This window comes from Schistocerca nitens, chromosome 2 (genome assembly GCF_023898315.1).
Source record: "Schistocerca nitens isolate TAMUIC-IGC-003100 chromosome 2, iqSchNite1.1, whole genome shotgun sequence".
Taxonomy (NCBI): domain Eukaryota; kingdom Metazoa; phylum Arthropoda; class Insecta; order Orthoptera; family Acrididae; genus Schistocerca; species Schistocerca nitens.
Window position 1 is genome coordinate 157,787,623 of NC_064615.1, and position 14,294 is coordinate 157,801,916.

Genomic DNA, 14,294 nt, shown 5'->3' on the forward strand with positions numbered 1-14,294 from the left:
ATGAAATCTAAAAGTGTCTGGTTCTTAATCTTTATTGTTTCTGGAGTAACCACAACATTAATTTTGCTTTGTTGCAATGGAAATGTTACACAAAAAGTTAATTCCTGACGTTTACTGAAATCTGCCTCACCGACAACCGAAATAGGACGACCAGAGTTCAGTACTGCTGACAAAGAAACCTTTCCTCCAGGTACTAACACTATAGGATGGATTAAAAGTGCCTATTAACTACCTTCTCTTCCAATAAAGTTTCCCTAATATCCCCAAACTGAACAAAATTTATTCGTCTCACCTCTGAATTCACATAATTAAATGTTTTTCCTGAGAAAGTGTCACCAGTACTCTCTACCATGTCATTACTTGTGTCCCTTACTTCATACGGATGCAGATCTGTATAATTTTCACTGACATCATCTGGTCAAGTCATGTAATTAATTACCCAGTCAAAAACCCAAATTTTTTTCAAGTTCGTTACTTGACCCTCATCAGTCCTTGTATCCCTAAGAGTATGTTCTGTTTTATCTGACATCTCTCTGTCATTTCGATTATTAACAGGTTTTCACAGTATAAAATTTATAGTACGTGTGAAAAGACTCCCTGTGCTGGAGACAAGTCACATGCACCGTCATTTTGTGATGGACTATCACACCTAGCATTGTCACGTGGATTAGGTGATCCGCCCACAATGACTTCAGTAAGTCGTTCCAGACTAAATTTTCTACTATCAGGCCTCTCCTGATTGTTTCTTTCATTGTAATTGTTACGATCACATGAACCATTTCGTCTCTAATCGTAATGATACGTGATCTGAAACCAGTAACCTCAATTTCGCGATCTGAACTGAAGTTCGCCAATTGCTGTTATTTATTTCATTTTACTGATTCCTGCTCGGATAGCCATTATTACCGTAATTCATTTGGTTCCTAAAACCACGATTGCTGTTTTTGCATCTGCAATTGCCATGGTAATTAGACTGTTATCATGGATGGCAATTTTTTGGAGACTTGTGATCAAGGCTGCTAGAAAATTGAATAGTCTGTTCATAACTGTCATTGAGATTTGCAGAATACTCTTCATCTGATCCGTTACGTTGAGATTGAAAATTCTGTCTGTTACCATCTCTGTGTCTACTTCGTGAATAAAATTCCTTACTGTCTGCTTCAAGTTCTTGCAGTAAATATTGAAAGGCCTCACTGTCATTCTCGCAACGTCCTGCATAAATAATGTGTCGAAAACGTGTCGTAATTTAGTCAAACAAATTCTTATTAAATCACAGGAACTGTATGGAATTGACAAGAAACGATTCCTACTTGCCGTATGCTGAAAATGGTCTGCATGGCTGGAAGAATCTGATTGTTGAAAACTCTTTAACATAAAACTAGTTTTCACTGTATATTGTGTTGCTTCCACCAGATGCAGACAAGAATGCGTGATAAAAGTCGCCTATAGGGCATTCTTGCGCAATTGCCGTCGATCTTTGGACCCATGTCTGATTTTCCGATCAATCCTTGATAATCGGTCATCAAGTTTCTTTACATCAGACTTTTGCGGTAGTTTAATGGTCATTTGTCCCTGTGAAGAGAAAGATATTCTTCTGAATCGGCTAACGGAACACGCTGTGTAATCTTTGTACGCACTGCTATACAGCTGGGTCACGCTTGCAGAAAATTTGTGTATCTGTTTCGTAACTGTAATTACCTGTTCTTGGGTAGCAAATTATGTCTTTTTTAGCCTCAAGCGATGCGCACTGTGCTTCAAGAGACTGTTTCTGAGTTTCAAACTGAAATCTCGAGAGTTTCAGTGCTTTCAACACTTGACTTTTGATTATTTATTACAGGGTTGAAATCTTCACGTACATCGGCTTAACATGCTTAGTTTTCTCATTCAGATCGGCCAAAAGTTCCACTTAAAACCTTTTTATTTTTTTGTTCCAAATTGCTGGCAGTATCATGTAACACTTCAAGATTCAGCAAACAAGACGGGGCTGCGGTCGGCAACGCCTATATAAGACAACAAGTGTCTGGCGCAGCTGTTAGATCAGTTATTGCTGTTACAATAGCGGGTTATCAAGATTTAAGTGAGTTTGAACGTGGTGTTATAGTCGGCGCACGAGCGATGGGACACAGCTTCTCCGAGGTAGCGATGAAGTGGGAAATTTCCCGTACGACCATTTCACGAATGTACCGTAAATATCAGGAACCCGGTAAAACATCAAATCTCCCACATCGCTGCCGCCGGAAAAAGACTCTGCAAGAACGGGACGAACGGCAACTGGAGAGAGTTGTTCAACGTGGCAGAAATGCAACCCTTCACCAGACCGGTGCAGATTTGAGTGCTGGGCCATCAACAAGTGTCAGCGTGCGAACCATTCAACGAAACATAATCGATATGGGCTTTCAGAACCGAAGGACGACTCGTATACCGTTGATGGCTGCACGACATAAAGCTTTACGCTTCGCCTGGGCTCGCCAACACTGACATTGGACGTTGATGACTGGAAAAATGTTGCCTGGTCGAATGAGTCTGGCTTCAAATTATATCGAGGCTAGTTCTGAAAGTTCGTTCAGGCCGCACAGAGTCAGTAAAAGTTGAAGAAATGACCAATATTTAGCACTTCTCAGCCATAGGCCAAAACAGAAAAGATCTCACCGTAATAAAGTGGCTAGTGCGCTAACAAAATAATAAATACAACTCTTCCTCGTAACTCCGCTATATTTATGGCCATACGATATGTCTGCTTCGATGTCCATTAGCTTCCAAGGGTTGCCGCCAATGGCAATATTCAACTTTCTACAGCTGAGTGGCACCTCGCCAGCCTTTACTGGACACGTACACCGTGCTCGTGGAGTTAACATTTCGCTCATACAGGAACATAAACTCCTCTAGCCAAGCTCGCTCACACGTGTTAAATACACTTTTCCAACTGCTTTCCTATCCTCAGCATGCTCGGCCAAAGAGAAGCTCACGCCGGATGCGAAGTCGGTAACGTGTCGCGCGCCAGTTGCACTGGCAAGCACGGCACAAAAACTACACGCAATAACGACCGCAAATATTTCTAACTGCATTACTGGGTACCATTTGCCTTCTTTTAAGGCTTAGTATTTTGGCTTATTCCATACTTTCATCCTTTCTATTTGTCCTGTACGGGCCGGCCGAAGTGGCCGAGCGGTTCTAGGCGCTACAGTCTCGAACCGCGCGACCGCTACGGTCGCAGGTTCGAATCCTGCCTCGGGCATGGATGTGTGTGATGTCCTTAGGTTAGTTGGGTTTAAGTAGTTCTAAGTTCTAGGGGACTGATGACCTCAGCAGTTAAGTCCCATAGAGCTCAGAGCCATTTGAACCACTTGTCCTGTACTGGTCACTTCAGCTTTGGATACCTGTTTTTAACACCTAGCGTCCTGAGAAATCGAAACAATATATTCCAACCCGTCAGCCACCGCATTGGTTAGCATGAGGTGGGTGTCTAAAATAACGTATAGAGGTGCTACGTGTCACACGTTGGTCAGACCATCAGGATCGACGTACAGAGCATAAACGTCACGAAAACGCTTACAGCAACCAAAAAAATCTATTGTTACAGAACATTGCCTCGGGACCTGTCATCTTGTGGAATATAAGATGGACCCTTAAAATAACGGGACTATTACAGTAAAACATTTTATTTCAAACACATATTTAGTTGTAGTCATCATCAATACATTCTCTTTCTTTGTCCCTACAACGCTCCATGTGAATTTTTCATTAAATGAAACAGTGCGGAAGTCTTCCTCTGTGAGCTTCTTGATTCCGCGTGCCGGTTTTCCTTCCACAGCTTCAACGGACTGAAATATTGTTCCTTGTAATGCGGGCTTGGCCTTGGGGTATAGATAAAAGTGACATGGTGTTATGCTAGGCGAATAAGGTGGGCGGTCTAACAATAGGACGTTGTACGTCGATAGAACCCTCTTAACAAACAACGCAGTATGAGCTGATGCGCTGTATCGACGCAGAACCCACAACTTGTTCTTCCATAATGCGGGCCGTTTTATTCTTATTTTCTCACGGAGTTCAGCAATAACCTCAATGTAGTAATACTGATTAATAGTTTGACCTTCGGGAACCCAATGAAGATACACAATTCAATGAATATCAAAAATAAACAGTCATCATCGCTCTCAATCCTGAATTGCTCATTCCAACTTTGGTGACCGACGGTCACGTTGGAGCCCTTACAATGCATGGAATGGGGCTTTTTTTCTGGATCATAAGTGAAAAACCAAGATTCGTCATATTTTATTCACTCTTTCCAAAAAATTAGGATCATCTTCAGTGGTATTCACGAGCTTATTAAAGTCCGATCGTGAGAGTTTTCGGCACCAATTTCGCACACACGTTTCTCATTGGTTATGCAAAATTTGCGTTACGGATTCTTTGTCTATTTCTACGGATTCAGAAATCGATTGAATATTCAACCGACCGTCAGATCGAATCAGATTAGCTACTTTCTCGATATTTTCATCCGTTCTTTATCATGAAGGGCACCTCGGGAGTGAGTCGTCTTCAACGTCTTCTCGGCCATCTTGGAAACACTTGAATACTCAAAACCTGGAGTATGTGATTAAGTTCCTCGTCATACACCTCTTAATAACAGATACGTTCAGTAGCAGTTTTTCCAAGTTTCATGTGGAACTTTACTTATTATTTCTTTTCTGCAAAACATAATTACAACTCTGTCCGAGACGAAGGTCAAGACCACACAGATTGGTCTACAGACACCACAGCTGCCGCAGACGACTGATAAGCCGTCACGCTTCACAGCTGTTGGTCGGCCATCTTTGGCGCATGCGTACTTATTCTGTGAGAGCACCATTCCCGTTATTTTACAACATATCGTTTAACACAGGAGTCCTAGAGAACACTTGAAGCTTTGAGATAGCATTACTTAGTACTCGAGACTAAATTAGCATCTGACATTGTAAACAGAAACGGAGTTTCCTGCGAAGATGCTGCCTGAAATCCAGCTCTCTTCCTGGTCAAACAACGGAGGGGCGGAGTTAATGCTACTTCCGCACACGCAGCCGGCCGGGGTGGCCGAGCGGTTCTACGCGCTACAGTCTGGAACCGCGCGACCGCTACGGCCGCAGGTTCGAATCCTGCCTCGGGCATGGATGTGTGTGATGTCCTTAGGTTACTTAGGTTTAAGTAGTTCTAAGTTCTAGGGGACGACCTCAGAAGTTAAGTCCCATAGTGCTCAGAGCCATTTTTCTGAATCTCACACGCACGCATTAATATTCACCCTCTGCAACTTCTGAAATTAGTGTTCTTTGGTTGTGCCATGGAGCTATCGGTTTACGACGTGCGCGTATGTGTGTGTGTGTGTGTGTGTGTTTTGTGTGATCTTTCTACATATGCCGTAAAATGGCTGTCGGTTGGCGTAGCCCTGTCTACAAAGGTTTTAAATTTCCTTACGTAGCCATCTGTCGTTGTATATATGCCTTCAAAACGACGAGCTGTTCACCGGTCCCAGTATTGGTGACCGTTGATGACGACATCCGGCTGTATTCCCGTAACTCCTATGAACATGTAATAGACGGGGAGAAACTCAGGTTTCACTTTGTCGAGCTTTTTTCCCTATTCTCATAACGTTCAACTGACAACACACAATCAAATGTTTCTCTTTAATCAAAGAAAACACCCGCTGTCCTGAGAATTACAACGAATCCCACCGAGAACAAGTGTTGCAGTAATGCAATGTGTTGAGCATGATATCCGCTACATTGCTTCACGTGAATAGGACGATCGGCTTGGTTCCAACCTCCGAAACGCCACATCCGAGATGGATGTGCTTGGCTGCCCAGACCTTTGCTTGTCTAGTCTCGCAGTTGTGGCTTTATCAAATTTCTGTCACCAAAACTCAATATGTTGTCGTGACAGTATTTGAGGATAGCCGGCCGGAGTGGCCGAGCGGTTCTAGACGCTACAGTCTGGAACCGCGCGACCGCTACGGTCGCAGGTTCGAATCCTGCCTCGGGCATGGATGTGTGTGATGTCCTTAGGTTAGTTAGGTTTAAGTAGTTCTAAGTTCTAGGGGACTGATGACCTGAGAAGTTAAGTCCCACAGTGCGCAGAGCCATTTGAACCAGTTGAGGATGAATTACAACTGGCGACGTTTTCTTTAAACGAAAAAACCTTGTTTTCCGATCGTACATCCATGGCAAACAATGTATACGTCAACGTTTGCGTACTGACACTGCATTTCGAAGCGCAATGGCACATCCACCCTATTGTACAGGCGGCATTTGAAAGCTTTGTCTCTTTTTAGGAGCGTGCTGAGAGCGAGAAACTTACCGGTTTGATCACATTTTGTACAAGTAACGTAGATTAATTAAAGAGTTTAAAAACGTGCTGATTTTTTGTGACAAGGTGGTGGTGATATGGTATAATTTTTTTTCTTTATGAGGATGATGTGACGGAGGCTCCTGATAAGTACAGACTAAGGTACGGATGTGGGAATTACTGGAGTGAATGTCATATAGAACAGCATGTTGGATGTATATGTGTGAAGGAACACAGACAGAATGTTGGTGTTGATTGCAATGCCAGCTGGGCAAGGAAAGGTTTGCTTGGAGCCCTCGTTTGGGTGAGTGAGGTCGGTTATGGTTGAAACGAAAGGTAGATTTCAGATATCAGTTCTTGGAGGGGAAGGCAGTTGAAATATCTTGGGAAAAATCTTGGGAAAGAACACGACGTGTTTGGAGATGAATGTGGTACCAGTCAGGCAGCAGAAGCCGACCACGACAGACGCAGCAACAGATGAGTAACCGCATTTGTCACTTACGAGTTCCTACCCAAGAGCGAATTTTATTATATTATCTGTGTGCTTTAAGAGTTTAGTTTCTTGAGTTTCTGCGTGTAAATTTAACATCTAATAGCCACAGTTCTCGCATTTTCGTTTGCATCAGAAAGTAAATCGATTTTATGAGATATTACAAGTTCCAAATCAGGGTCAAATTATTTAGTTTCACCTGAGTGCTTCGGTAGTTAGGTTTTTTAATATCTGCGTATTACTAGACACAGTTCTTGCGTTTTCGGCAGGTTCTACAGTAGAATTGCGCAGCACGTGCTGATAGTCCGTTTATCTGCATAGTTTAGTTTTCCACGGTCTTTAGTATGGACAGGGACTGCGACTGTTGTATGCGGATGCGAGCCGAGTTGGTGACACTTCGATCTCAGCTTCAGGCTGTGATGGCTTCGGTTACACAGCTTGAGTCTGCAGTGGATGGGCACCACTGTTGTGGGCCGGCCGTGGGGATCCAACGGACGTCCAGCACGTCAGAGTCCTTCGATCGGTCCTCACCGATGGCCAACCCAGTTACTGCTCGCACTGAGGCTGACCCCTCACCTATGGTCGAGTGGGAGGTCGCCCCGAGGCGAAGTAGGTGGCAAAAGACTTCCCAGGCGGCCACACATAAAGCCTCCCCGGTTTGTCTGACAAACAGGTTCCAGGTGCTGTCTGTGGCTGACACTGTCGCTGAGCCAGATGCTGTGGCCTGTCCTGTTTCAGATGGAACCACTCAGCCTGCAAGATCCGGTCAATCACAGAGGGTGGGGTTATTGGTAGTTGGGAGCTCCCAGTTAGGCACGTTATGGGGCCCCTTAGGGACTTGGCTGACAAGAAGGGTAAGAAAAGCAATGTGCACTCCGTGTGCATACCGGGTGGAGTCATTCCAGACGTGAAAAGGGTCCTTCCGGATGCCATGAAGAGCACAGGGTGCAGCCAACTGCAGGTGGTTGCTCACGTCGGTACCAATGATGTGTCTCACTTTTGATCAGAAGAGATTCTCTCTGGTTTCGAGCGGCTAACAGAAGTGGTAAAGGCTGCCAGTCTTGCTTGCAAGATGAAAGATGAGCTGACCATTTGCAGCATAGTCGACAGGACCGATTGCGGACCTCTGGTACAGAGCCGAGTGAAGGGTCTGAATCAGAGGCTCAGACGGTTCTGCGACCGTGTAGGCTGCAGATTCCTCGACTTGCGCCAAAGGGTGGTTGGGTTTCGGGTTCCGCTGAATAGGTCAGGGGTCCACTATACTCAGGAGGCGGCTACACGAGTGGTAGGGGTTGTGTGGCCTGGACTGGGCGGTTTTTTAGGTTAGAGGGTCTCGGGAAAACACAAGAAAGGCTTCAGTCACAAAGGGTGCAGGTTGAACACAGAAAAAACGTAGATACAGGAACCATTGGCATAACAGTTGTTAACTGTCGTAGCTGTGTTGGGAAAGTACCAGAGCTCCAAGCGCTAATAGAAAGCACTGATGCTCAAATCGTTATAGGCACTGAAAGCTGGCTAAAGCCGGATATATGCTGAGCCGAAATTTTTGCGAAGAACCCAACGGTGTTCCGAAAGGATAGGCTAAACACGGTTGGCGGAGGCGTGTTTGTTGCTGTCAGAAGTAGTTTAACTTGTCGCGAAATTGAAGTAGATACTTCCTGTGAGTTAGTATGGACAGAGGTCATTGTTGGCAACCAGAATAAAATAATAATTGGATCCTTTTACCGACCTCCAAATTCAGATGATACAGTTGCTGTAAGGTTAAAAGAAAACTTGAGTTTGATTTCAAACACGTACTCGAATCATACGACAATAGTTGGTGGTGACTTTAATTTACCTTCGATATGTTGGCGAAAATACAAGTTTAATTCCGGAGGTACACATAAAATATCATCCGAAATTGTGCTAAATGCATTCTCTGAAAATTACCTCGAGCAATTAGTTCATGAACCCACGCGCATAGTAAACGGTTGTGAAAACACACTTGACCTCTTAGGAACAAATAATCCTGAGTTAATAACGAGCATCAAAACCGATTTAGGGATTAGTGAACATAGGGCTGTCGTAGCAAGATTGAATATTGTAATCCCCAAATCCTCGAAAAATAAGCGAAAAATAGACCTGTTCAAAAATGCAGATAAAAATTCACTTGATGCATTCCTAAGAGACAATCTCCGCTCATTCCGAATTAATAATATAAGTGTAGACAAGACGTGGCTTAAATTCAAAGAAATAGTATCGGCAGCAATTGAGAGATTTATACCAAATAAATTAACAAACGACGGAGCTGATCCTCCTTGGTACACAAAACGGGTTAGAACACTGTTGCAGAAACAACGAAACAAACATGCCAAATTTAAACAGACGTAAAATCCCCAAGATTGGCGATCTTTTACAGAAGCTCGAAATTTAGAGCGGACTTCAATGCGAGATGCTTATAACAGTTTCCACAACGAAACTTTGTCTCGAAACCTGGCAGAAAATCCAAAGTGATTCTGGTCGTATGTGAAGTATGTTAGCGGCAAGAAACAATCAATGCCTTCTCTGCACGATAGCAATGGAGATAACATCGAAGACAGTGCTGCCAAAGCAGAGTTACTAAACACAGCCTTCCGAAATGCCTTCACAAAAGAAGACGAAGTAAATATCCCTGTATTCGAATCGAGAACAGCTGCCAACATGAGTAACGTAGAAGTAATTATCCTCGGTGTAGTGAAGCAACTTAAATCACTTAATAAAAACAAGTCTTCTGGTCCAGACTGTATACCAACTAGGTTCCTTTCGGAGTATTCTGATGCATTCGCTCCATACTTAACAATCATATACAACCATTCGCTCGACGAAAGATCCGTACCCAAAGACTGGAAAGTTGCACACGTCACACCAATATACAAGAAAGGTAGTAGAAGTAATCCACTAAATTACAGGCTCATATCATTAACGTAGATATGCAACAGGATTTTAGAACATATATTGTGTTCTAACATAATGAATTACCTCCAAGAAAACGGTCTATTGACACACAGTCAACATGGGTTTAGAAAACATCGTTCCTGTGAAACACAACTATGTCTTTATTCACAAAGTGTTGAGTGCTATCGACAAGGGATTTCAGATCGATCCCGTATTTCTGGGTTTTCGGAAGGCTTTTGACACTGTACCACACAAGCGGCTCGTAGTGAAATTGCGTGCTTATGGAATATCGTCTCAGTTATGCCACTAGATTTGTGATTTCCTGTCAGAGAGGACACAGTTCGTTGTAACTGACGGAAAGTCATCGAGTAAAACAGAAGTGATTTCTGGCGTTCCCCAGGGTAGTGTTATAGGCCCTTTGCTGTTCCTTATTTATGTAAACGATTTGGGAGAGAATCTGAGCAGCCGTCTTCGGTTGTTTGCAGATGACGCTGTCGTTTATCGACTAATAAAGTCATGAGAAGATCAAAACAAACTGCAAATCGATTTAGAAGAAATATCGGAATGGTGCGAAAATTGGCAGTTGACCTTAAATAACGAAAAGTGTGAGGTCATCCACATGAGTACTAAAAGGAACGCGTTAAACTTCGGTTACACGATAAAGCAGTCTAATCTAAAAGCCGTAAATTCAGCTAAATACCTAGGTATTACAATTACGAACAATTTAAATTGGAAGGAACACACAGAAAATTTTGTGGGGAAGGCTAACCAAAGACTGCATTTTATTGGCAGGACACTTAGAAAATGTAACAGACCTACTGAGGAGACTGCCTACACTACGCTTGTCCGTCCACTTTTAGAATACTGTTGCGCGGTGTGGGATCCTTACCAGATAGCAGACTGAGTGCATCGAAAAAGTTCAAAGGAAGGCAGCACGTTTTGTATTATCGCGAAATATGGATGAGAGTGTCACAGAAATGATACAGAATTTGGGATGGACATCATTAAAAGAAAGGCGTTTTTCGTTGCGACGGAATCTTCTCACGAAATTCCAAACACCAACTTTCTCCTCCCAATGCGAAAATATTTTGTTGACACTGACTTACATAGGGAGGAATGATCACCAAGATAAAATAAGGGAAATCAGAGCTCGTACGGAAAGATATAGTTGTTCATTCTTTCCGCGCGCTATACGAAATTGGAATCATAGAGAATTGTGAAGGTGGTTCGACGAACCCTCTGCCAGGCACTTAAATGTGATTTGCAGAGTATCGATGTAGATGTAGATGTAGATGTAGATGTAGATGTTGATAGAGGTGCGACAGCAGACCAAGGTTCTAAAGACTGAGTCTATACAGGCTGTTTAGACCCAAGTCTACGGGAGATACGGAATAGGCGAAGGAGTTATAGGTATCTGAGGAGTTGTGGGAACTTGATGGGCTGATGCAGGTTACGGGTGGAAACCGGGGAGGATTGTATGACGTTCCAGGATTTGGAGTGAGTGATTAAACTTGATTGAAACTGTATTCTATATTGGCTTAGATAAGAATGGGGCGGCTGAGGTTCTAAATGTATGGATGATCCTCATGAGATTTAAGTATCATGTTTGGGCACTTACAAGGAGAACACGGCAAGTGCCATAACTCGTCTTCCCAGTAACTTCGCTCAGTGAAAGGGGAGTCACAATAAGCCAACACCTTTCTCTGCTAATCCGTAGATACTCGACAGTTTTTGAGAAAACGATGGTCAAAGTTTTCGATGGACTTTACATGCCTTTTAAGTCGCGCTGGTTTCAGCACACACGATAGCACAGTGGTTCGAGTCGCGGCCTGTCAGTTTTGTGGCCCGCGTCCGTAACCCGATTATTGTTTTTATTTATTTCATTATTGTTTTATCATTTATCTACCCATGTCCGTAGGAGGTTATTACACAAATCTTTCTCATCAAATTATGGGATACATATTAATTGTAAAATTACAACTGAGTTTTAGAATAAGTTTCATACATTTATTATGTAATACATGGGTGAATGGTATTGCCAAAGGCTACAACATTTTTAAATTCTCATATTCTTACATTTCATTTTTATATCAATTCAGGAAGATTTTATGCTTTGGATGATAGCGATCATAGAAACATTCCAAACACAACGAACATTGCGCGAATGTAGGTTTGGTACAGTAACATTTCTTCGTACAAGTCTCATTCAAGAAAGAAATGTCGTTAACGTTGAAGAAGATTTCACGCGTTGGCAGTACTTTCTCGGCAAACCTCGCATATGGGACCACTTTACCGGTTGCTTGCAACTGATTATGAATCAAGATACACTACTGGGATTTCACCGAAACAATTTCAGATAAATTTCTCATTTATTTATTGTTTTTACTAAATCCAATCACAAACATACAATTAGCAGACAGATAAGGACAACATTATTTCAATATATGTTGAAAACATTAGTATTGTAATCTTCTACGTACATAGGTAAATAAATGAAAACCAAAAATAAAAATAATTGGTTTCGAACACGAGACGCAAAAGTGTGAAATTGCGACGTTAGCCACTGTACCGGAGCTGCGATTAAATTATTTACTGCATAAAAGGCAGGTAACTGAAGTCCTCCCGAACAGGCCATGAAGGCTCAAAGGTACCGACCGGCCGCCGTGTCATCATCAGCCCACAGGCGTAATTGGATGCGGATATGGAGGGGCATGTGGTCAGCACACCGCTCTCCCGGCCGTATGTCAGTTTCCGAGACCGGGACCGCTACTTCTCAACCGAGTAGCTCCTCAGTTTGCCTCACAAGGGGTGAGTGCACCCCGCTTGCCAACAGCGCTCGGCAGACCGGATGGTCACCCATCCAAGTGCTAACCCAGCCCGACAGCGCTTAACTTCGGTGATCTGACGGGAACCGGTGTTACCACTGCGGCAAGGCCGTTGGCAAAACGCAGGTAAAGGACCTCGAAAATTCTGACCATCGTTTTCTCAGAAACGGGCGAGTATCTAGGGATAAACCAAGACAAATCTTCGCTTATTTTGATCCCTCTTCCACCGAGCGAAGTTTCTGGGAGACAGGTTTATGGCACTTGCCGTGTTCTTCTCGTTGGTAGTTTAGTCTATTGTGGGATTTATTTTGGAAGGTTAGGAGATGAGGGTTCCCGGTTACCTTTGGATCTATAGTTAATCTATGATATTTCAGTTTTTTAATTATTTTTTTAATTGGACGATCATCTACTGGTGTGCGAGACTAAATGTTTGGGTGGTTTTTCCTGTAATTACTGCGTTGTTGCTCAAGATTGATCGAAAGGTAGCTCAAAAAAGGATTCAAATGGTCCTAAGCACTATGGGACTTAACATTTGAGGTCATCAGTCCCCTAGACTTAGAACTACTTAAACCTAACTAACCTAAGAACATCACACACATCCACGCCCGAGGCAGGATTCGAACCGGCAGAGGCGTAGCAGCGTATACCGATCCTGCCTTGGAGGCGGTTAAGTGGGAGATGAGTCTCAGAGCTGGATAGTGGCAGATGGTGACGCGAGACTGGACGCGGACGTAGTTTATGTATCAGCCGATAGAGGACAGTATTGGATAGGGGACTGTAGTTTAGTTTCGATTGTGCTCACTAGAGTGCACTAAAGTCATAGAATGTTTTTCATAACCTGTTCTAGTATTTTCATAAAGTGTTATTATGTCTTTTTGTGTATGTAAAACGTTATAAATGTGTTTTAGCGGTATGAATGATGCGTGAGTGTGGTTTAAGGTTAATATGAAGATAATTGTTTAACGAGTTATGTAGTGGGATTTAGTGTGGGAACATTTCGAAGAAGTATGGATGTGGACAAAGGGGATTTTTGTAGAATAGATTTGTAAAGTTTATGGTATAGGGAAAGTTAATTCAGGTATAAATAAGAATAGTAAATAACTTTAGGCATAAACAAAACTTCAGCATAATAGATAATTACGTAGGTAAAAAGCGCAGTCGTTAGGTTTACTATTTTGCGATTGGTTATTTATGAAAAGCACGGACTGACGTGGGAGAATGTTGTTTTGCTATTGGCTGTTGAGTAAACTGACCAATGGTAAAGCAATATTCTTCGCGCGCCTTTCTCTGCTGGTAGAGACGACAGAGTATTCTAGAGAGGAGTCGGAGCCTAGCCATGAAACAGTTCGGACGTGTGTAGTAGTAATTCCGATGGAAATGATAAGTTGCCGGATCTAGCGTAGTTTCATACATCAGAAATGTTGTAAAGTGATGGCGTAATTATTCCGATGGGTGGGTAGAAATTTCGGTATTTTTAAGTGAATTTTGCGACGAGAAAAGACATAAATTCCGCGTGGCGAATTGAGCAGGTCGGTGGCTAAAAACTGTGACAGCATGAGATACCGACAGACATAATATTTGTCGAGCATTCTCAAGCAAAACAATCCGTATTTTTGTAGCTATTACGTTTTCGGGAAATGAAACACCATAAACTTGCTAACGTGAGTGAAAGGGATTGTGAGTGACTCTGTTAAGACTAGCAAGGGCTTGGCAGTGATACTTGTTCACCTTAGTTTCAGAATATATTAATT

At 42.9% G+C, this 14,294-nt stretch overlaps 1 pseudogene; it reads right to left on the reverse strand.

The window, feature by feature from the left end:
- Nucleotides 1–12,542: 12,542 nt before the first annotated feature.
- LOC126238311 (5S ribosomal RNA) lies at nt 12,543–12,660 on the reverse strand (annotated as a pseudogene).
- Nucleotides 12,661–14,294: the final 1,634 nt, after the last annotated feature.